At 39.2% G+C, this 26,102-nt stretch overlaps 1 protein-coding gene across 5 annotated transcripts in view; it reads left to right on the top strand.

The window, feature by feature from the left end:
* Positions 1 to 7,852: 7,852 nt before the first annotated feature.
* The window catches only part of ENTREP2 (endosomal transmembrane epsin interactor 2), a 93,429-nt gene continuing 75,179 nt past the window's right edge, over positions 7,853 to 26,102 (top strand). Inside the window, exon 1 of one of the 5 annotated variants that reach the window (XM_064157469.1) lies at positions 7,853 to 7,974. The gene's annotated coding sequence lies outside the window, so the exon portion shown is untranslated. Of the gene's footprint in view, positions 7,975 to 8,310; positions 8,326 to 8,470; positions 8,489 to 26,102 lie in introns of those variants that run through there. The other 4 variants (XM_064157470.1, XM_064157468.1, XM_064157472.1 and 1 more) reach the window with 4 other exon arrangements.

Raw genomic sequence — 26,102 nt, 5'->3', positions numbered from 1 at the left:
CTACTGATGCTGCTGTGGCTACTGATGCTGCTGTGGCTACTGATGCTGCTGTGGCTACTGATGCTGCTGTGGCTACTGATGCTGCTGTGGCTACTGATGCTGCTAGCTCTGTTCCCCAGACAGAGGTAGCAAAGTATGCTGCTCGCTATGCACTGGTACTCGATAGTGATTTGTACTCCATGCATCTGCCCTGGCCAGCAGTAAGCTGCTTTTTTACAAGACAGAGAACATAGAACAAATGCTGCCCACATGTCATCCTATGGTGCATATAAGCAGACAAATGTTGAGAATTCCAGTCTTGCACAGAAGGGCTGTATTGAAAGATATAGAACAGAGGATTTTCTTTTTCAGGAAGGCATCGTCTAGAAGTACTACTAGGCATAGTCATTTGAATAGGAGTTACTGTTTGCAGGATGAGTAAGAGAACCTTCTAAATACTTCCAGTAGTTTTCAGCAGGAATCTGACACAATGAAGCATACACATGTTAATGTCCTGTTTGGAGTGATCTAGTTCCTTTCAAGTATAGATCTATTGAATCACAAGCCTCGTGATATTTAATCAGATGCTAAAAAAAGATTTAGCCCTGTCCTTTCTGACCACACAAATCTCTTTTAAGGAGAGCCACACTCCTGTGCTGAATGAATACCCTATTTTAAAAGCACTTTCAAGAGGAAAGCAAGCTTTGTGTACTGTTGAAAAAACATAGCCCACATTCAGAACGAGTGTGGATTGGATTTTCATTCCACTTTGGACAGCTAAGACAAGCTTTTCACAGAACAAATGTTGTTTCTTGGCTTATTCTGTACTTAAATTTTTACATTGAATGGTAAATTACAGTTTTGTGCATAAACAAACCACTTAGATTTCTACAATACAGTTGAAGATTCTCTGTGTATATGGCTAACAGAGAGGCTTCTTCAAGTATTATTTGTGCATGAATCATAAATACGTAAGAACTAATTCTGCAGAAGTTATAATCTCTCCCTGAAGACTTTTTGTTTTCCCCCAGAAATTGTAGACTAAGACTTTCCTGACTTAGTTTTGCAGAAAATTTCTGTCATATTGTTTTTAAAAGAAGTCTATACAGTGCTTAAGAATCCCACATATCTCAGGGAAGCATGGAATTTATTCAGATAGATTATCTTATATGGGTGACACACAGCAGCAAAAAAATTGTCTTCAGAACAGTGGGGTTTGTAATCTCTTCCAATGTAAAACAACTAAGTGTTGATGATGAATCTCTTTTGATGAAGCATTCATCTCAGATGTTTTTATTATAGGTATTTGCACAGTGGAGTTGTCTGATGATACAAACATGCTAAAACATTTGTTAATTTTCCTAATGTGAGTTTGATCGATGCAGTATTCTGCAAAGGAGTGATTTCTTTTAACTGACTTTTAAAAAAAATCTGTGCCTCTGAAAAGGAATTCTTTAATTCTTCTCAAAGGGAAGACAGTGTAACCATAAAGTTCTAGAAAGAATAGGCAAAGAACTGCCCCATTACAAAACCAACTTCTAACCTGCCATTTGCAATTGAAATTGTCACTGAAAGTGGGAGAAGTATTAGCTCAGGCTGTCATCAGAGAGGAACATTCACCCATCCTTGGATGAAGAACAGTTAGTGCTACAAAGAAAGCTCAGGAAAAGTGTTTTCTTCTTTCCAAGGTAGGCACTTTAAAAAGAGGTGTCAGTGAAATTACTTACAGTTTTTGTAGGATTTATAAAATACAACACATTCAGAGAAATCAATTCATGTCATCTAAAATAAGAAGGTAATATTTTTCAGCTCAGTAATACATGAGATGCTGTGTTGAACATCAGTGATGTGACAAATCTTGTCCAATAGTTGGCCTCTCACAAGTGCTTTTATATGGCTTTTTATTCCCCCTGCTCCATCTTTATGGTATGTTTGCTCTGTAGGAGCATTGGGTTGCAAATCAATCTCAACGTTCTTATAAATGTGTTCTGAACTTGCAGAGTAAAAGGGTATTTTTTTTTAAAAGCATCAAACTAAATATCTGTAGCTTTTTTTTTTTTTTGAGTAGTGTAAAAGCTTACTGAAGGTAGTTAGATGAGTTTGGGCAAATAAGCACTTAAAACCAGAAATTTCAGCCTCTGCATCTAAAAGGATTTTTTATTAGCTGTTGAACTTCCTGCCTAGTCACCTTTGTCCGCCCCAGGAAGGTTACAACACAATAAAAAATAATCTGTAGCTAACTTCCAGCTGTCCTCATTTTATTTAAATATTTGACAACCTTATTACCAGCACAGATTGCATGCAACAATTGCACCTAAACAGGGACCATTGCGCCGTGTACATGACAGATAGGCATCTGCATAAAATGTGACTCGCTCTGCAGTTCAGTGCTTCTCTGCATCTTAATGCCCAAAAGCTACTGAGGACATTTGTGGATCCCATAGTGTTTCCTGCCCTGTTGTAACTAAGATTTAAGCTTAGAGTTGCTTCCTCTGCCACTCTCTTTCCTCCCCCACTCCCCTTTTAAACTGTTCACAGACACAAACCTGAAGTCAAGATTTTGCTCTTAAAATTATGTAAATCACAGACTGTAATGGCTTGGAAAGGACCTTCAAAGATCATCCAGTCCTACCCCTGGCCAAAGCAGGATCACCTATACTGGATCAGAGGAACACATCCAGGTGGGTTTTTAATATCTCCAGAAAGAGAGACTCCACAACCCCCCTGGACAACCTGTTCCAGTGTTCCATTACTCTCACTGTGAAGTATTTTTTCCTCGTGTTTACATGGAGCTTTCTATGCCTCAGCTTCTACCCATTGTCCCTTCTTGTCACTGGGCATCACAAAAGAGAGCCTGGCTGCAGCCTCTTGGCATCTTTATAAACATTTAATGAGGCCACTCCTCAATCTCCACCTCTCCAAACTGAAGAGACCCAGCTCCCTCAGTCTCCCCTCATAAGGAAGATGCTCCACTCCCTTAATGAGTTTTGTGGCTCTGTGCTGGACTCTTTCAAGCAGTTCCCTGTCCTTCCTGAACAGAGGGGACCAGGACTGGACACAATATTCCAGATGTGACCTCACCAGAGGAGAGAGGGAGGAGGTACTCTCTTGAACTACTCACCCACAGCCCCAGAATGGTATTGGCCTTACTGGCCACCAGAGCACATTGCTGGCTCAGGGTCAACCTTCCATCCACTAGGACCCCCCAGGTCCTTTTCCCCTTCACTGCTCTCCAACAGGTCAGTCCCTAGCCTATACCTGGGGTTGTTCTTTCTCAAGTGCAAACTCTAGGCTTCCCCTTGTTGAATTTCATTTCATTTCTCCCTGCCCAACTTTCTAGCCTGCTGCTTCTTTTTATTTCCAAGCTATTTCTCACTTGCAGGTTCAGACAAACAAATTAATCTAATAGTTGCATGGGGTAAACTAACTTGGTACAAAATGGTCATTTTATGCTAGTGCATCCTTTGGGACAGAAAATGTTTGTTTTTAAAATACCAGGCTAATGATTTCCGATTTCTGTAATTGTCTCAGTTTAATCAAGACTTAAGGCTGCTGACTTTAATGAGCATGAAAACAGTGTGTTTATTGCCACAGCAAAGCTGCTGCTGTTGCAGGGAATCAGGAGGAGGAATGTTAAATAAAGTAGAAATAAATACGGTAGCTGTGACCAAATATGAGTTCATAAAAAATGCAAATGTTGGCCAAGAACCATTTATCTCATTCCCATTTTTTGCACTACTAGCTCTAACACCTGTAGCCAGAAAGTTTATCATATTGCTTTCTGTGGTTTGCAGACATTTGCTAGCTTGCAATATTTTTTTTTTTTTTGATGAAGGCAGCTCTGTCATGTGTTTGACCCTAAATATAACTTGTATTTCATGAGTGGTTATGAGAAATTTGTGCTATAGTAGTGTGTGATGCTCATATAATCAAACGTCAGCAAAGCATTTTCTTTCTTGAAGTCTTCTGCCTTCAATATGTGCTTGATTAAAAAAAAAGAGACAGGGCAAAACAGATGTGATAGTGTACTAAAACTTTGTCTCCTGTGTATAGATATGTCAGGTATATGTTTTTCACCAGTGATACTACCGCATTTGATCAGTTTCTACTACATCTTTAGGATGTGCATGGTGTAGGACAGCCTGGAGTCCTAGGATCATTACAGTTTAAGTCCTGAGAGCTATATGCACACAGAAAAGGGGTGTTCATAAATTTAATTAAATGATGCAAACACGAGGCATGCTATGTATAAGTGACAGTGCTAGGGCACCTTCATAGTTTCCTTATCCGTTAATTGGTGAGTGAGGCTTACTGTAATTATGAACTTACTTTTTTGCTTGTTTTCTGCTTCTGTCATTTACTTTCTTCCAAGTAACAATTGCAGATACAAAGATGCGTGGAATTCATCAAAGTTTAAAGTGAGGCAGAATGAATACAAACTTTGATCCACCAATATAGTTTCTAATATGAAGCATGCAGCTGCTTTGTGAACTGTTTGGGAGCCAGTAAAGACTGACAGTATTGAGACAATTGCTGTAGAAGTGAGATCATTATCATGCTGGCTTCTGAGATTTGGACACTGGAATGGGCTGCCTGGGGAGGTGGTGGAGTCGCCGTCCCTGGGGCAGTTCAAGGCAAGGTTGGACGTGGCACTTGGTGCCATGGTCTAGCCTTGAGCTCTGTGGTAAAGGGTTGGACTTGATGATCTGTGAGGTCTCTTCCAACCTTGGTGATACTGTGATACTGTGATGTTTTTTAATATGCTAATAATAAAGTGCCCTTCTAGCTGCTTTCAGGAAATAAAATTCTTTAAGTTAAAAACTAGCATATCAGATATAAATACAGCTACTACAAAGCTTTTGTTAATACAGTTCTGGAAGAAAATTTAGTACTGCATCCTACTTTATACAGCACTGAGAAATACCACTGAAAATATTTTTTAGATTATTTGGCATTTAAAGACAATAATACTCCCCAAATTACCCTCAAATAATTCTCAAACAAATCCAGCAACTGAGTGCCTTCAGAGAAAAGTAACAATTGTATTTGGAGATAATTCACACCCTGACCAATATCTCTCTACACCAGAATGCTCAGAAAAATTGGAGTAAAAAAAGATCTAAACACCTGTGGGTTTCTACTGTAAGTTAGAATAGTTGTTTTCTGGTAGCTGTATTTTGCAATACTGGAAGCAGTACAGGCAGATTACCTGAGGAGCTTACCCCCATGAGTGGGGTTCATGGGCAGACAATGAGCATGTGGATTTGCAGTGCGAGATGCTCCTCTGGACTGCCCCTAAATGTGGTGTGGTGGCTGGTTGGCATTTTGCTAATTTTGTTTCTTTGTATTGTTTTGTTCTTGCATTTGTTTGTTTGTTTGGGGGTTATGTGCTGTGCCAGTTATAAAGTCTTTGTAAATTAATTTGTACTTAAAGCATACAGTAGTTATCATCATTGGGAGTTAGTGAGCTATAAATACACACCCCAGTGTACCTGTGTGTCCTAATTTCTCTAAGGCCATCTCAGGCCTGAGCAAGAGCACCTAGATAGAGATTTAAATGCATTTATTCTTCATAAGATTTCTAAATGGCCTGCTGTTGAACAACCTTAAATGTTTCTGGGTGGTCTGGGAATGAACCGTTTAATCATGAAGGTTCAGTTTGGTTCTAGGTTTTGTTTTGGTCGGGTTTTTTTTTGTTGTCAGGCCATTTCACTCTGGCAGAATATTTTAAGAGACACTTCTTTAACTTTGAAAAGTATACTTCGAAGTAATATTTCAAATATTTGACAGCAAACAGCTCTACTTGATTAAAAACAAGAAGAGGTTAATGTGTGAGCTAGCATAAAGAAAAAATCATTATGATTCATTAATACAGGCCCCCACCCCTCTTCATCTAGCTATTCTACCTGGGCTTTCAGATGGGACAGCGCTCCTGTGACAGCAACCAGTGAATACCAACTCAGGGGCTCTAACTCCTACTCCATTCATGCTCAATCGGAGAACTGGAGCCATTGAAAGCTAATCCTTCCTTTTGATTACTGGTTGTGGTGTTCTGCATTAGAGAAAAAAAACAAAACACACACACCGTCCCAACAAACAAAACCCAAACCAACCAAACCTCTAGCAAAACAGCTGTCTGTTCAGTGCAGTTTTGTCAGGTGCTTTTTGAATCTGGTTAAAATATCCCTCCAATACATGTGCAATAATGTTTTAGCCATGCTGGGCTGACAGCACTGTTATCTGTTATCCTAAACCATGTATATCATAGCGATTTAAGTGAAAACTGACAAGCTGCTTTGTTTGTTTCCTGTTACAGTAATATGTCTGAATGTTGTATGAAAATATTGCTGCTTGTCAAGGCTTATATCCCCACGCCCCACCTCACCAGGAAAAAAAGTAAGCAAAGTAGAGTTCTTGAACGCAAAGATTTTGAGATCGTTTCCATGTGTTTGGGGTGCATTTTTGATGTGTTCTATACAAAAAGGGAAAAGTTGTTGCAGTATAAGAGTAAGTGATTGGTGTAGTGTATGTACCTTTGTGTGTGTATGTATCACTCACACTCCTCTAGCCTGTTATGGTGCTACACCCCCATAAACTCAGATCATTTTACTACTTAACCTCTGCTGTATGTGGTGAGATGACGTTCTTGACTTTGGCTTCTCTTGGTGTGTTTTTCACAAGCCTTTCAAATAGCGGTACTGCAAGCTGAAGCTTGGTGCTAGTACTCGGGCGGGGGGAGGTTACAATGATCTTGAGCACAGCACGAAGGAATACCACTTCTCTTCCTCCGCGGCTGGACGCTACCACCCAGCGCCGGGCATGGGGGCAGGGGCGGCTAGGTACCCTGCTGCACAAAGCCCAGGCGGCAGAGATTTTCCCATCGGTGGCCTGATGTACAGCAAGCCCGGGCTGCAGCAGGCAGGCAGGGGGAGGCTGCCGCCTGCTCCCCAAGACACGGCTCGGCGCTATCCTGGTGCTGGGGGTGCCCCGGCCCGACCGCCGAACGCCCGTCTCGCACACACCGCTCTTCTCGCAGGGCCGCCGGCGGCCGCTGCTGATCTTCCTGCCGCTGCCTCCTTCCGCCATTGGCCGTAAACAACCCTTCCCCCTTTCCCTCCCTGCTTCTCCCCCTCCCTCTGCCAAAGAGACGGGAGCCGCGCTGGACCAGAGATCGGGGCTCCGCTTCTCCCAGTGCGTGCGCCCAGCCAGCTGCGCCGGGGCTGGGCCGGAGCCGGAGCCGCCCCCGCCGGCGGCTGAGGGCGAGCCGCGCCCGCTGCGCTGCAGCCCCGCACCAGCCCCAGTTGCGCCTGCAGCGAGGAGCGGGGACGGATGTAGCCCCTCTCCCACCTGTCCTGCCGTGCTCTGCCCCTTGGCCGCTGCCTTCCGTGCCCAGCACAGGTCACCCGGGGCGGCAGGGCAGCTCCTCCTCCATGCGCCGCGGCTGCCTGCAGCGTCCGCGCCCGGCTGTCCCGCGGAGCGCGCCCTCCCTGCCGGGCGCCGGGGGCAGAAGGAGGCCGTGCCGTGAGAGGTCCGGCGGAGGATGCCTGCGGGCGGCGGTGGGGCTGCGCGGCCCCCCGGCGGGGCGCGTTCCCTCAGCCCCACAGCGCTGTCCCGCAACCTGTCCCGCTTACGCGAGCATCGCGCCCGCTCGCGGGCCATGCTGGCCCTGGGCGTCACGCAGATGGTGCTCGGCTGCCTCATCGTGGCCGTCAGCTTCGCCGCCTTGGCGCTCACCACTTCGGCCCGCGTCCGCCACTCGTGCCCCTTCTGGGCTGGTTTCTCGGTGAGTCGAGGGGCGCGCGGGGAGCGGGGCGGGAAGCGCAGACTCGCGCCCCCACAGCCGCGTGCCGGGCCCAACGGCCGCTGCGGGCGCGCGCCGCGGGGCGCCTCAGGGCTGCGGCTCCGCGCTCACAGGTGGGTGGCGGCAGCCGGCGGCGGCGCTTTCGGGCCTCGACCCCTGTGCCCCGGGCGGTGCTGGTGGAGCGGGCCTGGCCGGTGAGTGTCCCTACCCGGCCCGCCGCTGCTGGCCGCGGAGGCGGTCAATGAGAGCCGCGTTCGGATGCGCCGTGTTCGCTATGGTTCTGTTGCCTTCTGCTCCCCGGTCGCAGCCTGGCAGCCGTGTGACGGCACCGCGGTGTCTCTCACGGAGAGGTTAGCCGCGGTGGTTCGGCGTTTTGTCAGCAGTGTTGGGTTAGAGTTGGGTGAACAGCACCTGGCGTTGCCTCAGGTTGGTTGGTTCGGCGGGCTGCTGTTGCTGTCTCTGGCGTCTTCTGTAACAGCTCTGACTTGGACGCTGTCCGAGAGTTCACCTTGAGGTAACGGCGGTTCCTCAAGATCTCGGCGCAGGTTTGTGGTCGGATGCAAATTCAGCCGTGAGCTACTTTGTAATGAAGGTAGTAAAATGAGATGAGCACAGCAGGAGTAGTTACTTTTAAGGTACGCACACGCAGTAGTAAGGAGTGGAGAACGGGAGTGTGCTAGGAGAGCTGGAAGGGCCTGTGGCTTTGAGGTATCCAAAAGCTGTGCCAAAAAGAGGCCAACTTGGCTCCATGGGACTGGGGATCTGAGAGAAAAGCTTGTTTGTTCTGAATGCGGATGCCGAAATCTGAGTCCTTTTGATTGCTTTGTGATTTTCTTGATTACTTTCCATTGTGTCCTATTAGTATAAGCTAAATAGGAGTCAGTACATCTCTTTACTTGGGTGTCCTCACCCAATGCTCATTGCTGGGGTTTGTATGTGAGCGTGCATACAGTGCACATGGGTGCCTTAGTGGCATACTGTGTCGTGAAAGTTTCATAAGCAGTGAAATGGCACTTGATGGTTAGAATTAGACGTTTTTGAAGACTGTGTTACTGGGGAAGATCTGCCCCATTTAGTTAAATGCGTTACTGGTTTCACGTATGTCTGTTCAGGTCTTTTAATGAACCTCAGAGGTTTTTGCTTTAAAAGTGCTTGTGAGAAACTAGAACTGTTAGATAAATGATTGTGGGTTACTTGGTTCTGAACATGTGGCACAAGTAGTGCAATTTAAAAAAATAGCTGTTTAGTATGTTCTTATGCAGATACTACTTTTTTGGTATTATTATTTTTTTAGCTCTTAAGAGCAGAAGAACAAATTTGCATTAATTATATTTCTTGATTTCTGCCAAGATTTTTTTTGTTATCTTGAAAAGAAATAAAAGTTTGTACTAGCAGCCTTCATAATCATTCTCTTGAATTTGAACCTCTGCAAGCTAACATGCAACTACTCATGATGAGGTATGAATTTTAAATTAAGAATCTGTCTACTTGTATATTAATGTGCTGCTAATACAACACAGCTTAGGCAGACTTGATTTCTTATCTTGACAGATGAACCAGGAATGTACACAACTGAGTGTATTCCAGTAAGCACAACTTTTTCAATAACTTTTTTTTCCCGAGCTCCTGTAGTCTTTGTGCAAAGAGACTTACAGGGGTTATCAGAGTGCTCTAATTTATACTGGGTTTGGATTGTGAAACCCTTCTACTCTTCTTTCTCTTAACCCTATAGAAAAGTAGGTTTTCCAATTAATTTCCATGAACATCGCTTGCTTGTCATAGAGATCAAAGTCATGATAGTAGCTGGTGTGAATTGGTAGAAGGCACAGGGAATGTATTGCAAGAATAGTGACTAGAAGGCCTTACTGCCCTGTCTTGACAGAATGAGGCAGGGATAAGGTTGTTTGGGTTTTTTTCTAAGTAGAGCTTGCTTTTGGAAAAAATAATTCTGCCTTATAAATTATATATTGAATCATAAGAATAACCATATTTTCTTCCTAATCTCCTTATCTGTCTCAATAAATAAGGTAGAAGCAGAACAGTTCTAAAGAATTTTATGGAGCCAAGTTAGTTGGTTATGCAGCCTTCTCTAGAAGTCTTTTGAGCCATTTAGTTCAATAAATGCAGCTGAGAACTACTTCTGTGAAAGAGGAAACATTTTAAACTTTTTCCTGGAAAGTACAGTTTAATAAATAAGGGTGAGTTAAATGATGTGAGAGAAAAATAATGGAAGTATCATTTATCTTTTGCTGCCAAAACTCAGGCATAGATATTCACTCCCTTCAAACTACTTTTTTCCCTTTGTTTTCCCCTTCCTGTTGGAACTGAGTTACTTGGTGGTCAGGTAGCAGTTCTAAAACCTTTTTTTTTAATGTTTTGGGCAATGTGTGAGATGCTATAGTTTTCACTCATTAGAAATGCACAACTTGAAGTGGAGTTTTCTTGGTGGTGTTGATTTTCAGCTTTTTTGACACCAACTGTCCTGTCAGTGTAAATGAAGGCTGCAAAGATCTGATAAGAATCTCTTTAACTTTTAAAAACAAAATATTTTCCTAGTGTTTGTAACACTCCAACTGATGAAAAAAAGGAGGAAAAAAAACCCCAACACAATCCCCACCCCCCCAAAATGAAAAAAAAAAAAAAAAAATCACCAAACTAAAAATCCCAGACTGCATATTGTACCTCTCACAGAAAATTCTCTTATCGAACGTGAGGAAAGGTTCTGATCTGTCGCTTTCTCTTTGGAATCAAGTCAAGCAATTGTATGAGTGGAAGTTTATTTAAGGAGCAAGACACTATAGTTTCCATAAAGCATTGAAGAATTCAGAGCTTATTTAAGTATCATTCTGTAAATTAAACAATTTTACTGTATATTATCTCTTATAGTTTTCTACTAGAGAAAAAATACTTTGTATTACCACAGTTTAAGGTAATCAATGAGAATCAGCCTCATATTGAGTATAAAGGAATTAGAGGGTGAGATGGGATGGCCCTGATTGATTGTCAAGATGTTAAATCTGTATGGTGAAGCACTAGGCAGGTTCCCATTGCAGTCCTTGATGTAGGGAATGGGCATTTTCACAGGTAAAAAGTACATGCTTTTTCATACAAGGTGTATTACCATAAGTTCTCTTAAGAACATGAAAAACAGAATATTAGCCTCATTTTGATCATGGAAAAATAGGTCTTGATGTTAGGCAGTTCTGGTAGATCACTGAAACTTTTTTCAAAAGTATAAGCAATAATAAGGTTCTTTGTCTTTCTTGTAGAGTCTTAGTGGATTGAATATGAGAAAGCACTTCTTAATTCTTTGCCATTGAGAATCTGAAACTTACACCAAATTTGTATTTATAGGCTTTTTATAGGTTAATGTTTCAGGGTTGGTACACTAGCAAACCACAGGCCTGGCAAAGTTAGCCTACTTACAAAAGCAAATATTTCTAACTCTGTAGTAATTTCTTGAAATCATTTAGAAGTTGGCAATAAGATATTGTTGTTGTCCTCCTGCTCCACTTTGAGAAAACTACCAGCCTCATAGACTATCTCTAGTATAGGGAAGCATTAATGAAAAGTTAAATCATAAGACAACCAAGGTTTCTAAAATCATACTGTGGCACTAGCAATCCTAGAAGAATGTATAGCAAAGTACAAGCTATCTTTTCTTTTATATATAGTTGTTTGACAATGGGTTTTATTCTTGTGTAGAAGTGTGTTGCCAGGAGATCTTATACTGCCTTTCTTTTTTATTAAGCTTCTTCTCAGTTCTGCCTCTTTTCATCTATATCCTGTTTTCAAAACAGATAAAGTCCTTTGGTTTAAAGGCAGCTTGTGTATAGTATGTCTTCAAGGTTTGTGACATATAGGCTTTTTGTGTTCTTTTGAGAAAGGAAGCAGGTATGTAGTGAGATTGTCAAGGTAAATGCAGACTCAGCTTCTCTCCTAGGAAATGTGTGAAGCCTGATATATGCTCATCTACGTTAATAACTAAGGAAGTTGAGCATAAAGCCTTTTCCATATTCCTCAATGACAGATTTCCTCCTCAAAATACTTACCAAGTCTTGATGCAGATTATCAAGTACTTGGATCCAGGGAGCAAATGAAACTGTGATCCCCATGTAGCTTCTGAAGAGTTTATGCCATTGCTGAAAGATGATGCATTGCCTGTATTATAACAGTTATCTTGATGTTCTGTGCCTCAGGTTGATGAAATTTAGAAAATCAAGGATGGATCACCTCAGAAATCCTACAAATGATTTGTTAACCTGTTTTTTTCCTATTCACAGTCTCATTTCCAGTCATTAGGTGTCTAAGAGATCTGGCTAATTCATAGCCAGTCTTGTAGTCACAAAAATTGATTGATTGATTGATTGATGAATTGGAGAAAGTATCACTATAATATTTGACCAATCACTGGTAACTCTTAAGCGCAGTGGGCAACCTCCAGTTATATATATATACACTTTTGAAAGAATTACGTGAACTCAGGTTCTTTGAGGCTTTGTCTGGTACTGTTTGCTTTAGTTAGCCCAACATCCTTGTTTTTTATGACTACTCCACGGGTTGGATTTACTTTAGGCATTTTTTTTCTTTTGTGTGCTTGTCAGAGCTCTGAAACATGAGCAGGGTGGGGAAGTCAGCCAGCTATCTAGAACGCTGTGTCTCAGGAAGCCTGCTAGACTCATATGTGTTGGTGGAGTGTGTTAGTAAAAATTGTCATCTGCATGGGTTTGCCTTTTGCCTTCAGGAAAGTCAAAAAGATGTCAAGATGTGTTGTCAAGATAATTGATCACCATTCATTTTCTTAGTATTCTTGATTTGTTTGTCGTGACACTATTGTGTAACAGACAAAAAAAACTCCCGTGGAACAAGGCTGTTAAAACCTGTTAACAGATGTCAGTTAAACCCTATGGCATTGGTGTACAAGAAGGGATCATATGCATCATATAAGGAGTAGGAAGCCCTGTGTATATCTGAAGCAGTTGATTCATGTGCAAAAATGTGTATTCTATGTCCAGATGGAATGACAGCAAATTAGACAGCTGGAAAGAGGAACAATCAGAAAGAAGACAGTGTTCCTTTTTTATTTTTTGAACTATAAATCTCTGTTTGTATCTTCCTGAGGATTTTGAGCAAAGTGTAGCCTTGAGATTTTTTTATATTCAGTGCACTAGAAAATGCAGACCCATGGAAGCCAGCATTATGCATTATGCTGGCTTCCATGCTGCTGTGAGGACAGGCTACAAGAGTTGGGACCCCTTAGCCTGAAGAAGAGAAGGCATCGAGGAGACTTAGTAGTAGCTTTCCAGTATCTGAAGGGGACCTATAGGAAGGCTGGTGAGGGACTATTTACAAGGTCTTGTAATGACAGGATAAGGGGTAATGGGTTTAAACTGGCAGATGAGAGATTCAAACTAGATGTTGGGAAAGGGTTCTTTACAGTGAGGGTGGTGAGACACTGGAACAGGTTGCCCAGGGAGATTGTGGCTGCTCCCTCCCTGGAGGTGTTCAAGGCCAGGTTAGATGAAGCCTTGAGCAACCTGTTCTGGTAGGAGGTGTCCCTGCCTATGGCAGGGGGTTGGAACTGGATGATCCTTGAGGTCCCTTCCGACCTAAACCATTCTATGATTATTTATTTCATGTGGCAATTCAGATTTTACTGCTTTGAAGTATAGTCTGAGATTGAGAAGCACATTATTCTGCACGTTAGTTTATAAGCTTTATGTGTTACAGGAAGTAATAGGTGAAGAAAGCAAATGTGCACTATTGTGATTGGAGGAAGGAGGTGTCCAATCTGAAGGGAAGAAGTATAATTTATTATTTTTAATTTATGAAATATTAGAAATTACCTGTATACTGAAGTTTGGTGGGGTATTTTTGTTTGGTTTTTTTTTTCTGTAGGCAGCTAGACTGTAGAATTAAAATATTATGTTTTGAGTAAGTCTCTTACCATTGTTAACATACAATATGGTTTTAGTTTTTTAATTTATAATAGCAAGATGAATGTATATCTTGATCTCTTTAGGAATTAAGTATTTCCAGGATTGTTACTGACTTTTTCAGGTGTTCTTTTATGCTGGAAATATATAAGCATTTGCTGCAAAGAGAGTAAATACTGCCCTGGAACTTAAAACTAGCTGTGTGGAACAGTTACAGTCTGCTGAGAAACTTGCAAATAGTTAAGTAGCTTAGCAGAAGTGGGAATTTCCAAGGTCAATTACCCAGTCATTAGCAGCTGCTGAACTTATTACACCTCCATTTTAGTTGTGTGTTGCAACTTACTGAAGGAATGAGTTGTGAATTATTATGTTTAATTAGCTGTTCTTTCACAATTCATTTTTCTGCTCATTCTTGTGCCTTCTGGAATCAAAGAGCAGAAGAGATAATGGGACTCTGTAAGGAGTGAAGTGCTTCAAAATATGTAACTTACAGGAGTTACATACTGTTACATACATAAACTATTTCAGTGGTATATTTAAAGAGAGATGCTCTTCTAGAAGCACAATATGGTGTGGTCATTAACTCTTCTCTATGGGATGAACCACAGTGCTTTAAAGGATTACTATGCAGATGTCACAACTCTAGGGAGTTTATAACCGAGCAGTATTAATTTAGATCAAAATGAAAGCTAAATCATCCCTCTTTGGCAAAATCGCAGTCTCTACGCCATAACCAGATGCTACAATCTGGATTTTTAAGAACAGTGTGTTCACTCCTTTTAAAGTACTTGCTCGTGCTATTTGAAACTTACAGTCTTCTCTACATAACTTAGCCCTGTACATTTTAGTAGTGCGTGCATGTGTCTCAGGACTACATGAGCTTGTCTGAAGTAGTTGCTCATCCAGTATGTGTATAATGTACATGCTCTTTTCTTCTACATCAATTCTTCTGCAACAGATTTGTTCCTGTTCCATTTACTCTTTGCTAATTCAAGTAGAACCTTGAAGGCCAGTCTGAAAACTCCTTTCTCCTAAGCATTGGTTACATATACTTTAGTAATTAGATGCAGGTCCGCAGCATGAAATAGAGAGTTTGGAGAACCAGGTGCAGTACTCTGTGTTTTGACTTTGAGTATCTTGAGTATTTTGAGTATCTGTGGGTTAAGATGCAGTAAGATGAGTAAATGAGTTACTGCTGCATCGCTTATAATGAGGCATTGTTTTTGAATACATTGTGATGTAAGGAAAAAAAAAGGAAAAAAAAGGTGATTTTAACAATATTCAAACAGGTGTTGGTTCACTTGTCATTACTATGGCATCCAGATAAAAGTGAGAAAATGCAACCGAATTTTTTTTCTTAGAGTAGCAAAAGGAATGGAACTGTTTGGTTTCTAGTCTTTACAAGATCTTGATTTAAGCATGGATAATTGAAACAGCAGTACAGGTTTAATATTTATATAATTTATAAAGTAAGAATTGCCAACTTCAAGCTTGCTCTCAGTTTTGAATATTAACCTTTTTTTTTTTCTTTCTAGATGCCATCACAACTAATTTATGTCTATGTAAATTAGGCAGGTCAGACGAATACTGTCCCCATTTATAACAGTATAGTTTTATTATTTCTGACACCTTAGCAGAATTATTTTCATCTAAGGGATAGACTGTTTGTAATTTACTTAAGAGATTGTTTTTCCTACTGTTTGTAGAAAAGAGCATGGCTTGATTTGAAGATTTTGGATAAGCCTATTGTGCCAAGTGAGATATAAAACAGGTGATTTTGAGATGAACACACTTAATCCAGAGGCCCTGAGAAATAGTAAATGTATGGCTTTATAATGCCTCCTTAACATTCACTCTTCAAAGAAGAAACTTTCATCTAAGTGGAAATTGTGAATGCAGATATTTTTAGAATTCATGGTAGATTTTTGACCTGCTACAGAAAGCAAGACTACTCTTTAGTTTAAAACAAATCAAAACAAGAAGTATTATTTCAACATCCATAATGAGGAGATGATGGACAATGTCTTTTATCAGTTTTCTCACTATTATGCATTGTAGTGATTATGTCTGAAGTAAGAGTTAAACTGAATGGTGTTCTTTCATTATAGCAGTGAAGGCATTTGTCGCTCATGGTACTAAAGTAGGTTTTCATTTTCTGGCTCTGTAAAAAAATCATGAAGAGCTTTCTAAGACATGTTGCTTAAAATAGTGATGTAAACTTGTGGCTAACATACCGATTGCTGTGGTATTCTGAAAATAACAATGGTAGAAAGTAGTTTTGTTATATGCTGAAAGTAACCATGGCTGGGTGGGGAGGGAATCTTTCCAGAGTCTAAATCCAAAAAAATTAGAAAACTTGTGGAAAATCAGACAAAAAACTTAAATGCTGCAGCATTTCTGTACACCTTAGGAGTGTAGTGTTCATGGGTCATGAGGGGTGAAGGAGACAAGGGCTCAAGTTCTGTGTTTGTGTTGGTGGGAAGATAATTCAGTCTGTTTTGTATGTCTCAGATGGCAGACTACCAAGCTACTATCTTGACTGGATGGCAAGGATAACAGGTGCACTTTCTTCCCCTGATAGCACTGTAGGGATTGGACAAAATGTTGGCAACTTACCCATGCCTTTTTGTGCATGAAGTTAGGAATTGTACCAGCAATGATTGTCCTGTCAGAAGAGACTAGAAATTTTGTCATGGTAGGTAGGAGTCATATTTAATATATTTACATTTATGTCCTTGTATACCAAATTCTTTATGCTTGTTTTGGTAGAAGATAAGATATTCGCCTTTTTGAAGAGTTTTTGAAAGCATACTTCTTGTTCTATCTAATAAGAATTACTTCAGACCTAAAAAAATGTGGGAAGTAGTTTAAGAACTGCTTTTCTCCCTTTAAAACTTTTCCTTCTTTATGAGATGAGCTCATAGGAAAAAACCCAAAACATCAGGCTATACTTTGAGATCCAATGAAATACTATTACAGTATGCAGTAACTAGCAACAATACTAAAATATTAGTATCTGCTTCTGAAGTTCATATTTACTTAGTAATTTTTTTCTTAGCTAGAGAAGTAGTATAAATAGTCAATGCAGCTTTTCCTTCGAGCTTTTTTGAAAACTAGCACTAAGTGTTTGCCCTCTGAGTAGAAAAGAACCTCTACTGTAAGAGCAATAATGATAGTACAAACAACGAGTTGTTACACAGATAATAAGTGTAACGAACATCAGAATGGCATTTTGCTGACCACCGGAGACCATGTGCTCATCTGCTTCAGCACAGGCCATGTGCTTACTGTAATTATCTTCCTAACCAAACTAACTGTGAATGAAGCATCTGAAAGCGTGATTATCAGGCCAACAAGGGTTGTCCCCAGTGACAATACTTGTGAGATATAGCTGAGGATTGTCTGACATGTTTGATCATATCCTTGATTGGTTTGTGAATCTAAAGTAATTAGAAGGAAGTAAAACCTTATTCAATTTCTGACACTGAGCCTTCCTCTGAACAGTATGCTTTTTGCTTGTGGAACTATAATTCATCGCTAGACAAACTGTAGATGTCCTTTCCACGTGACAGTTTCTGTTTGTGTCTTGACAGTTTAAAAACTTGCCTTACAGTATGAATTTGATTTTTTTTTTTTTCGGTCTGGATCAGATGTTTTGGTTCCAAAACTACCCGAGTGATTATCATCTTGTGTTATTTCATTAATTATTAACCTGTTTTGAAAAGCAGAGAAGTTAAGAAATAATGGATAGAAGAGGAGTCAGAGAGTCATAGTTTTCAATCTCAATGTCTCTTGAACAAATTTTGGAGAGTGGTTATTTTATGGTACTCTGAAAATGTTTTCCTTTTATTTCTGTTATAATTTATATAACATCAATAAAACAAGGTAGGTCTCTGAAGGATTACTTTTCTGTTTTCTCCATTTAAAAATAAGTCTACATGTGCTTAACTCTAGAGCTCCTGGAATATAAAAATTACTTTAAAAAAAAAAATTATTTGTAGTTAAGTGTTTTTAGGAACTGTATGAGAGTCCCAAAACAATGTATTTCCTTGTATGTACTGCAATGAACCTAATCAGGAAAATAATCTGATACCAAATTGAATGTTCAGGAAGATGGCAGTAATGGAGTGTAGCCTAAAGTCTTCAAAACCAGATGATTTGTAAATTAAAGCAGTATTTTAAGCAATACTTCCATAATTTTGAAAGGTCCAGTAGCACTTCTGGTATTTTGTTTCAGCATGTTGACTGGATGTTAGATGGAGACATTTTTACCTCCTTTGCCTGCAGCGCAAGTGCTTTAGGGTCAGTTGTTTCAGACAGATTATTTAGGCTGTTACTTATGTAATTTTCCTGTAGAGTTTAAGAATGTAGCAGCAATGTAAGGAGTATTTTTGCAAAAAGATTGAATGTAAAACATTATAGAACACAATACTGAAACAATGACCTGTTTCATGTGGCCAGTAAGTTAAATCATTAAGCAAGGTGTCATTTCTGAAGAAAGCTGGCAAAAATATAAGTAACATCTCATGAGTCACTGGCTTCTAAAAAAGTGAGTCTTGTACTCTTACACGTAGAATGTAGAATGTTCAACCATACATCTGTTTTCCTTGTTATTATTTAACACCAACCAGAGATACGTTCTGTGGTTTTGAGTTTTATTAAGCCTATCTTACAGGCAGCCCTACAGGGTGTAAAAAAAAAAATGATGGCTGTGAAGTTCTAACAGCTTAGAACACAGAAAATGTTGAAGGTGAATAGGATGTGAAAGCTTATACTTAAAAATAATGTGATGCTTTGTGAAGTGTTCTGTTTTCTGAAAGCAGAAAATTCAACAGTTGGTTTAATTATGTTTGTTAGATGCCCTCAAAAAAGCTTCAGATTAACAATAATGCACAATGATTAGCTTAATCAGTAGGCGCTTGTGGAAATGAGAGGTTTGATGATATACATACATATAATTACACTTTGGGTGAAGTAAAAGTACTTTTTGAGGAGATCAGCCTGAAGAAGATAAAAAGTAGTTTTATAATTTTACAAACATGCATTTTCAAAAAAGGATTCCAGTCTTCTCCAATTAAATTACCAAAGAATAACTTGAAAAAGTAGGCTTGTATATTGGAAAAGGTGGGGCCTGTAGCATGAAGAAAGGTATGTAGTTACTTTGGAATATATAGTTAGATGAAGTCTGTTTACTGGATTCCTCAAAAGACACTAAGTTTTGGATAACTTCACTATAATGGGGGAAAAATATTTTTAGTATAAAAATCAGTGATGTCTGTCAAAGAATGTTTTTATTACTTAATTGGGAGAAATGTTTGCTCCCCCAACTGCTGTTTGAAATTCCCAAGTAGTGGGAAGAGGAGGAGGGTAAGCAAATAGAGTGTTCTCAGACAGGATTCACACCTCCTCATTCCTTAAAGTACTTTCTTAAGAAATGTGCTATCTGTTCCTTCTGTATTTTACCATCTGACAAGTGATGATCTGTTATTTTAGTGAACTATAAATATGCTATACCACTGATTAGCAACATTGTACAAACATGCTGAGAGAACTGTAATAGTAGTAATGAGTTCTTGCCCTTCTTTGCTGGAGAAATTGAAACTTTTTCTAGGCTAAACCTGCCCATGTATCTTAAAAATAACTAGCATCTGGCAGACACAGTGAATTAAGTAATTTCACTGACCCCCAGTGATAGGTGCAAGGCTTTAGGGAATGTACAAACAGATAATGAAGCAATATAATGATTGAAATCTAGGATTTTGATAGCAGTGTTGGTAGATGTATAGCTATATCTGTATAATTTTATATCTGTCTATATATGCATATGTATAAAGGAATCCTCTTTAAAGTGTAAAAACATTTTTTCACAATTCTTTGCTGTTGCTTTTGTTGCATTTTTTCTGTTGTTTGAGGGGTTTGCGGTTGTAGTGTGGGTTTTTTGTTTGTTTGTTTGTTTTTGCCCCAGTTTGTGTTGTTTCTTGGTGTTTGTGGGATTTTTTTTTTTTTTTTTTAATGTAATGGGGATTTCTAGGGCATGATATTAGAACAAACTGGAAAAGGGTAACCTAACAGCTGATATTTCAAGAATGGATGCTCATTTGAGGTTAGTTTTTCTGGAAAACACAAGAGCCAGAAAATGCTTATTTTTTATGAGATAAAAATATTACCATTTTGACAGTAACTTTTCTGCCTATGAGAGTAATGGTCTCCAGTTCCTGTGTTCAGAAGTTAGGAGCTGTGTATTCATGCTTTTGTCAGGTTGTCTGGGCACCTAGCCCATAGTGACTTTGTGTGTTGGAAGGCTGCTACCAAGTGTCCGTTCTATTAATAAATGAAACACCTGCAGTCTTTCCATCATGTTCTCTAGACCTATAATCTTTCCCTTGCTTCTTTTTCATCACTTAGCTCCTTTACTGAAATTGATCCAAGTCTGCATAATCATATGTGATAAATCATGACTATATGATAGTAAAAAATGGTAAAATATTTTTCATGTTTAGTTTTTCACCATAATGGGAAAAAATAAAGCAAGAAAACTAAACTTGTAATTGATCTCAGTAATGAACCTATTTTAAGTGTATGAGGAAGGCAAGAAATAACAGAGTGATAAAGCTTATGCTTGCAGTGTATAATGAAAGAAAAGGATGGGATTACTCAAAGATCAAAATTGCCTTCTACCAATAGAATTATCTATACCTATATTATAGCAAACCCCAATGAATATAAATTAGCAGGACAAGTAAAGATAATATAGACTTTAAAACAGCACTGAAGCCTAATTGCTTTTCTTTGTGTGCTTTTTGATCATGGGTATAGGCTATATTACATTTCATAAACTCAGGTGGTAAGATTTGAGTTTTACTAGGATAAATTAATTTTGCATGTTTTGTTTCTTTTCTTTGTTTCTTTTTTTTCTGTAGAGCACTGGCCTCCATGAATTAAACACCTGATGATGTATAACTGTCTGGGCAGCAGCAGTAGCTTAGCAACACCAGCTCGTGCTGATGCCAAACAGTGTTGGCTTTCATAATTTTATAATGCCAGCTGGTCCTTTAATAGTGTTCTATATTTAGAGATTAATTGATAATCAAATTTAAATTTTAGACCTAGTCTAAATTTCACTGTCAAATTGTTTGATAAAGGATTTTGGAAGGTCAGAAGTCTTTAACTGTAAGCATTGATACAAGATTCCCAGTGAATACTGGTGATACTTCAAGAGTGCAAAAAACCTCCTTGCTTCCTATTCCCATTGGCACTATAAGCAAAACTGCTTAAATGTAGTGAATAAGCAGTAAACTGCATTCTCTGAGAATGATGATGCTTCCTTAATAATAATAATACATCTACTAATTTGCTCCCAGATGACATCTGTCTTTTAATGTTCTTCTCTCACTTTTTTATTTATATTTTGAGTCCTAGTTAAACTACTCCTCAAGTCTTTTTCTGCAGTTTTCCTATTATTCTGTCAGTTAGGGCCTCTTACATACTGGAGGATTAATCTCTTTTGCATGTGTTACATTTCAGCAGCGTTAGAACTTAATAATTTGCAACCATCTTTTAATTTCCTGTTTGAAGTACTTGATTTTAATTTATCAAGGCTCCTAGGCTATTCTAACAGTGTGTCTTCTAACTTGAGGTCATGCCTGTATGGTTATCTCAGTGAGCCTCCACAGCAATGTTTTTTTTTCAGAAGTACACTTTTGAAATTAGGTATGCAGTTGTTTCCACCCTTCCACCTTGTGGAGTTCTCTAAGCATGGAAACTGGATTCCTTTTGGATTATTGCTAAACCCTGAAGAGTATATTTCAGCACTGTTTTTAATGCTGTCTAATTGCAAATGGGTGTTAATCCATGGTCTTGGACCAGAGCTAGTCCTATGTATGTTCTAGTTTTGTCTGAGATAGAGTTAATTTTCTCCCTAGTAGCTGATGCAGCACCGTGTTTTGGAGTTAGTGTGAGAATAATGTTGATAACATGCTGAAGGTTGAAGTGTTGCTAATTAGTACTTACTCTAAATCCAGAATTTTTCGGTTTTCCACGTTCTCCCAGTGAGAGGGTGCAGAGGTAGCTGGGAGGCAGCATGGCCAGGAGAGCTGACCTGAGCTAGCCAAAGAGATATGCCATACCACAGGATGTCATGCTTTGTACAGAAACTGAGGGGAGTTGGGTGAGGTGGTGGTGCAGTTGCTTTTCAGGCATTGGTCAGTGGGTGGTGAGCAATTGCACTGTGCATTTCTAGCCTTTCTTGGGGTTTATTTTGCTCCCCTTTTTTGTTATATTCATTTCCATTATATTAATTATATTTTATTTTAATTAATAAACTGTTCTAATCTCAACCTACAAGTTTTACTTTCTTTTTCAGTTCTCCTCTCCTACTGTGAACATGAGGGGGTGAGGGAATGGCTGCATGTTTAGTTGCTGTCTGGAGTCAAATCATGACAATGTGTTTTAAAAACCAACGAAACAAATAGAAAAATCACAAAATCTACAAACCCCCACAGTAACAACAAAATCCCGGCTCCATCACAAAAATCCCAGCAAAACTCTGAAACATCAGCAAACAAACAGTGCTTGCCTGAAACGTGGGTGATATGGATGTCAGCTTCTCAATAGCATAATTTTCACTCTACAGCTCTGTTCTCGCTGTGGATACTTCTTATGAGTATGGTGTTCTAGTGAGCTGTAGATGCTCCCAGTACTAAACTTGCATGATGATTTCTTTCTGTGCTATAGACCCTTAGGTGATAAGTAGAGATGTGGATGTTGTTTGTACCACTCTGTGGCGTTTTGTGCATTTCTCTGGGCCATGCTTAGTGCAAGGACTCAAATTAATCTCAGCACTTTTTTTAGTATTCTGATTTGTGTTCCTACCCTGGATTTGTTAATGGTATTAAACATCGAGTCATAAAGAAATGTTTTCAAAAAGCCAAAAAGATATTTTTTTATAGTAAAGATTAGAGAGTTTTTAATGAAAGAAGCTTTCCTATTAGCTAACGATCTAGTATTTTCACTTTGTGTTGCTAGAACAAGTCTCACACATCCCTTTTTATTTTTGGTTTTAGACAGTTTTGTCTTTCTAGTTTAATACTTTAATCATGTTCTTGCTGCCCTCTAGTAGTATGACTTTCTAGTTCATTAGAGCTGCCCTCAGTAGAAGGTACAACAGCTGTCATTTTAAATGACTTTAACAAATACGTGGGATATTTCCTCTTTGTAAATCTGCTAGTTATGAATACTACCATGTGTTTGGGTTCCATTTTTTCTGTTATTGTGCCTCTGCACTTTCTCTTGTGTTAATATAACCCTTCTAACTAGCTTTATAAATTGAAAGCTGATGCTATGCAACTCAAGTCATGTTTAACTCAAGCTATAAGAGAAAAGGGCTTCATATATAAAGATCTATATTATTATATTATTTATCTATAAATATCTGAGGGGTGTCAAGTCTCTTTTTGGTGGTGCCCAGTGATAGGACAAAGAACAACAAATACGAGGTACAACACAGGAAGTTCCATCTCAACACAAGGAGAATCTTCTTTACGGTAAGGGTGATGGAGCACTGCAACAGGCTGTCCAGGGAAATTGTGAAGTCTTGTTCTCTGGAGACTTTCAAAAACCACTTGGATGCATTCCTATGCGGCCTGCCCGAAGTGAGTATGCTTTGGCAGGGTGGTTGGACTCAGTCATCTCTGGAGGTCCCTTTCAACTCCTAACGTTGTGTGATTCTGTAATATTTAATAGTATTAGAGTAAAAAAATAATCTGTTTTGATGCTAAAAGTATTAGGTGTGCAGTAGAGAGCAAATTACAGCCTTTGCTGAAGGGTATGCTTGCAGAAGGCATCGGAGTTATCTGCCCCTAGACCTGCTGCTTTTGATTTTTCCAGCTGTCTTGGAGCTCTTCTCCCAGTAGTCTTACAATTCCTGTTATCCATATCCCAAATACTCCAACTTGTCTCATCTCAACTGACTTAATTTAAGTATCTTGGACTTTCTCTTTTCCCAAACTCTTCTAGCAAGAGGATCATACTTGTGAATGAACTCATCTGTTCCAGGCTACCCTTACTGTCCTGTGGTTCAGTTCTGCAGTTTTTCCTGTCACTTTCTCTGGACTGTTGTCAGTCTGCTTGGGTGAAGCCTTTTCTGTGCTTGTCTGTTATCAGTGTCTCATTTGGCACAGTAGCAGGCTATCCCTGCCTTCCTGCCTGGCTTTTTCTCCTTGGGAAAAAAAACCTGTTGATTATTCCTCAGGGTGGATAAAACCAAACACCCTGAGATGCACACTCTATTTAGCAAAGAGCTGCCAATTGGAACTTTGCCAGAAAGTACCATGTAGCTGGTGAAAAAACTTTAATAATTCTAGAAAAGTTCTAAGTGCTGGGGCTGCTGATTCTTATTTTGAGATGTGATTTTTATGTTTTATATACAATCAAGATACAAAATTAAAATGCTGACTGTGAAGCTCTACTAATTGTTCTGGCTGACTGAAGGTTACATGCTGATTCCTGTGGTGAGAAGAGAGTGCTTTGGCATATGCCTGTGAACAGAAGGAGATATTTTACTGCAGTACTAATATTAATTTTCTGATTCATCCATTGCTAATGCAAGTTCTTTTTCTGAGCTGAGATTTTGTCCATTTCAAAGTCTGTGAAAATGGTGACAATGTTCTAAAATTTGAGTTTACAGTAAGATAGCCATGTTAACATTCTTGGAGAGGTTGGAAATAAATTACTAGGATGTATTTGAAAACAGAAAGACTCCATAGACAGCTGATGTCATTCTGCATCCTGAAATTTTGAACGTTAAAACCCATCAGACTACAAGTGGTTGTTAGTGGTTTGAGAACTATGTGCTAAATTTCAGGTGGACCCTGGAAATCGGTATTATGATGGGAGTATTCGCTAGCTCTTACAAATGTCACAGACTGAATGTGTATTCCACTTGCAGGACATTATGCTGTATGTCAGTCTTTTATTTTGCCAGTGTCTGGGTACTGGTTTTAGCTGGTGTATGATTTTACGTGCCCTTTAGGAATGAAAGGATCTGCTTGATAATGATGGCTCTGGTTTGTGTAGGATTGCTAGTCAGTAAAAGAATCCTCTGATTTGTAACTACACCTCCTGCAAACAGACTCTGCATGTCTGTTAAAATGAAAAGAACAATTTCCATAGTGCTGTGAGATTCAGTCTGCTTGCATGGTTTGTTGTGTTCTTTACAGGTTTTTCAATAAATAATGTAATTGCAGATTAGAGACCTGTTTTATTGAATAAATGATAAGGAAATGTAAAGAACAGGTATCAGTAAACACAAAATACAATTTATTGTTTTCTATGTACAGCACTCAGTTTAATTTTTGTGAAAGAGCAAGAGTAAAGCTGATAGGTTTTAGAACTTCGACTTTCTCTTTATGTCTTTCCTTTAGATTACTCATGGGAAACAGTGTATATAGTACACAGAGAAAGTATGAGCCCAGCCTATGGTCTATGCATAATACAATCATTGAATTTTTAGAACAAATGCATTAGGTCAGTTTTTAAAATCTCAGCATACAATTAAAGCAGATTGCATCTATGTGGTTTAGATTCCTCTTCATTGATTATACTACTAAGATCTAAGAGATATTCTGGCTACATGCTGTAATAAATCTAGATCTAACAGCCTAAAAATACCTGTTTTGTTGCAATTCTGATTTCTTATGTGAAAGGCGAGCGATACCATTAACTATATTCAACTGATAGTATGCTTTCCAATTAATTCAGCATATTTTGTTTGAGTGGGACACTGCAGAACTTATTGTATTCAGACTAGTTACAACATTTAACAGTGATTTCAGAGCTTTTGATACAGTGCAATTAATTTGTCATGGAGTAGTTAATTCCATAAAGAGACTTGCCAGGTTTATTTCTTTTGTACAAAGTAACACAGAAAATAATGGAAGCATAATAGAGCAATTGCCTAATGCATAGGTAGTACTGGCTGTGTAGAATCTTTAGAAATTTTTGAATGGTAATTGTGCTTCGATTTTTAGTAGTTCATTTTTCTTAAGGTGTTAACCATCTTCACCTTTCATTGCCTCTTGTAAGCATCTCTTACTGCCTAAAGCATAATCAAAGACAGCCAGGTGTTTTTTTTGAGAAACTCCGTTTTAATGACTTCATTCACCACTATCTCATTCTTTTATCCAAGCTTTACTACTGAAGAAACAACTACTTAATTGTCAGGAAAGTTAACAAAAGCTTCACAGTCTATTAGCTGTTTATCTTTGAGGCAAAACTTGTAATGATAGAAACAAGTGTGCACGAGATTCATTAACAAGTATTTGATGATTTCTGTTACTTCTATGTGGACTGCTTCAACAGTGTGGTGGATTGTAGGTTTAGCATAGCAA

Source organism: Pogoniulus pusillus, chromosome 17 (genome assembly GCF_015220805.1).
Source record: "Pogoniulus pusillus isolate bPogPus1 chromosome 17, bPogPus1.pri, whole genome shotgun sequence".
Lineage (NCBI taxonomy): Eukaryota > Metazoa > Chordata > Aves > Piciformes > Lybiidae > Pogoniulus > Pogoniulus pusillus.
The sequence above is the reverse complement of the archived record's forward strand: the minus strand, read 5'-3'. Positions and strand labels throughout refer to the sequence as shown.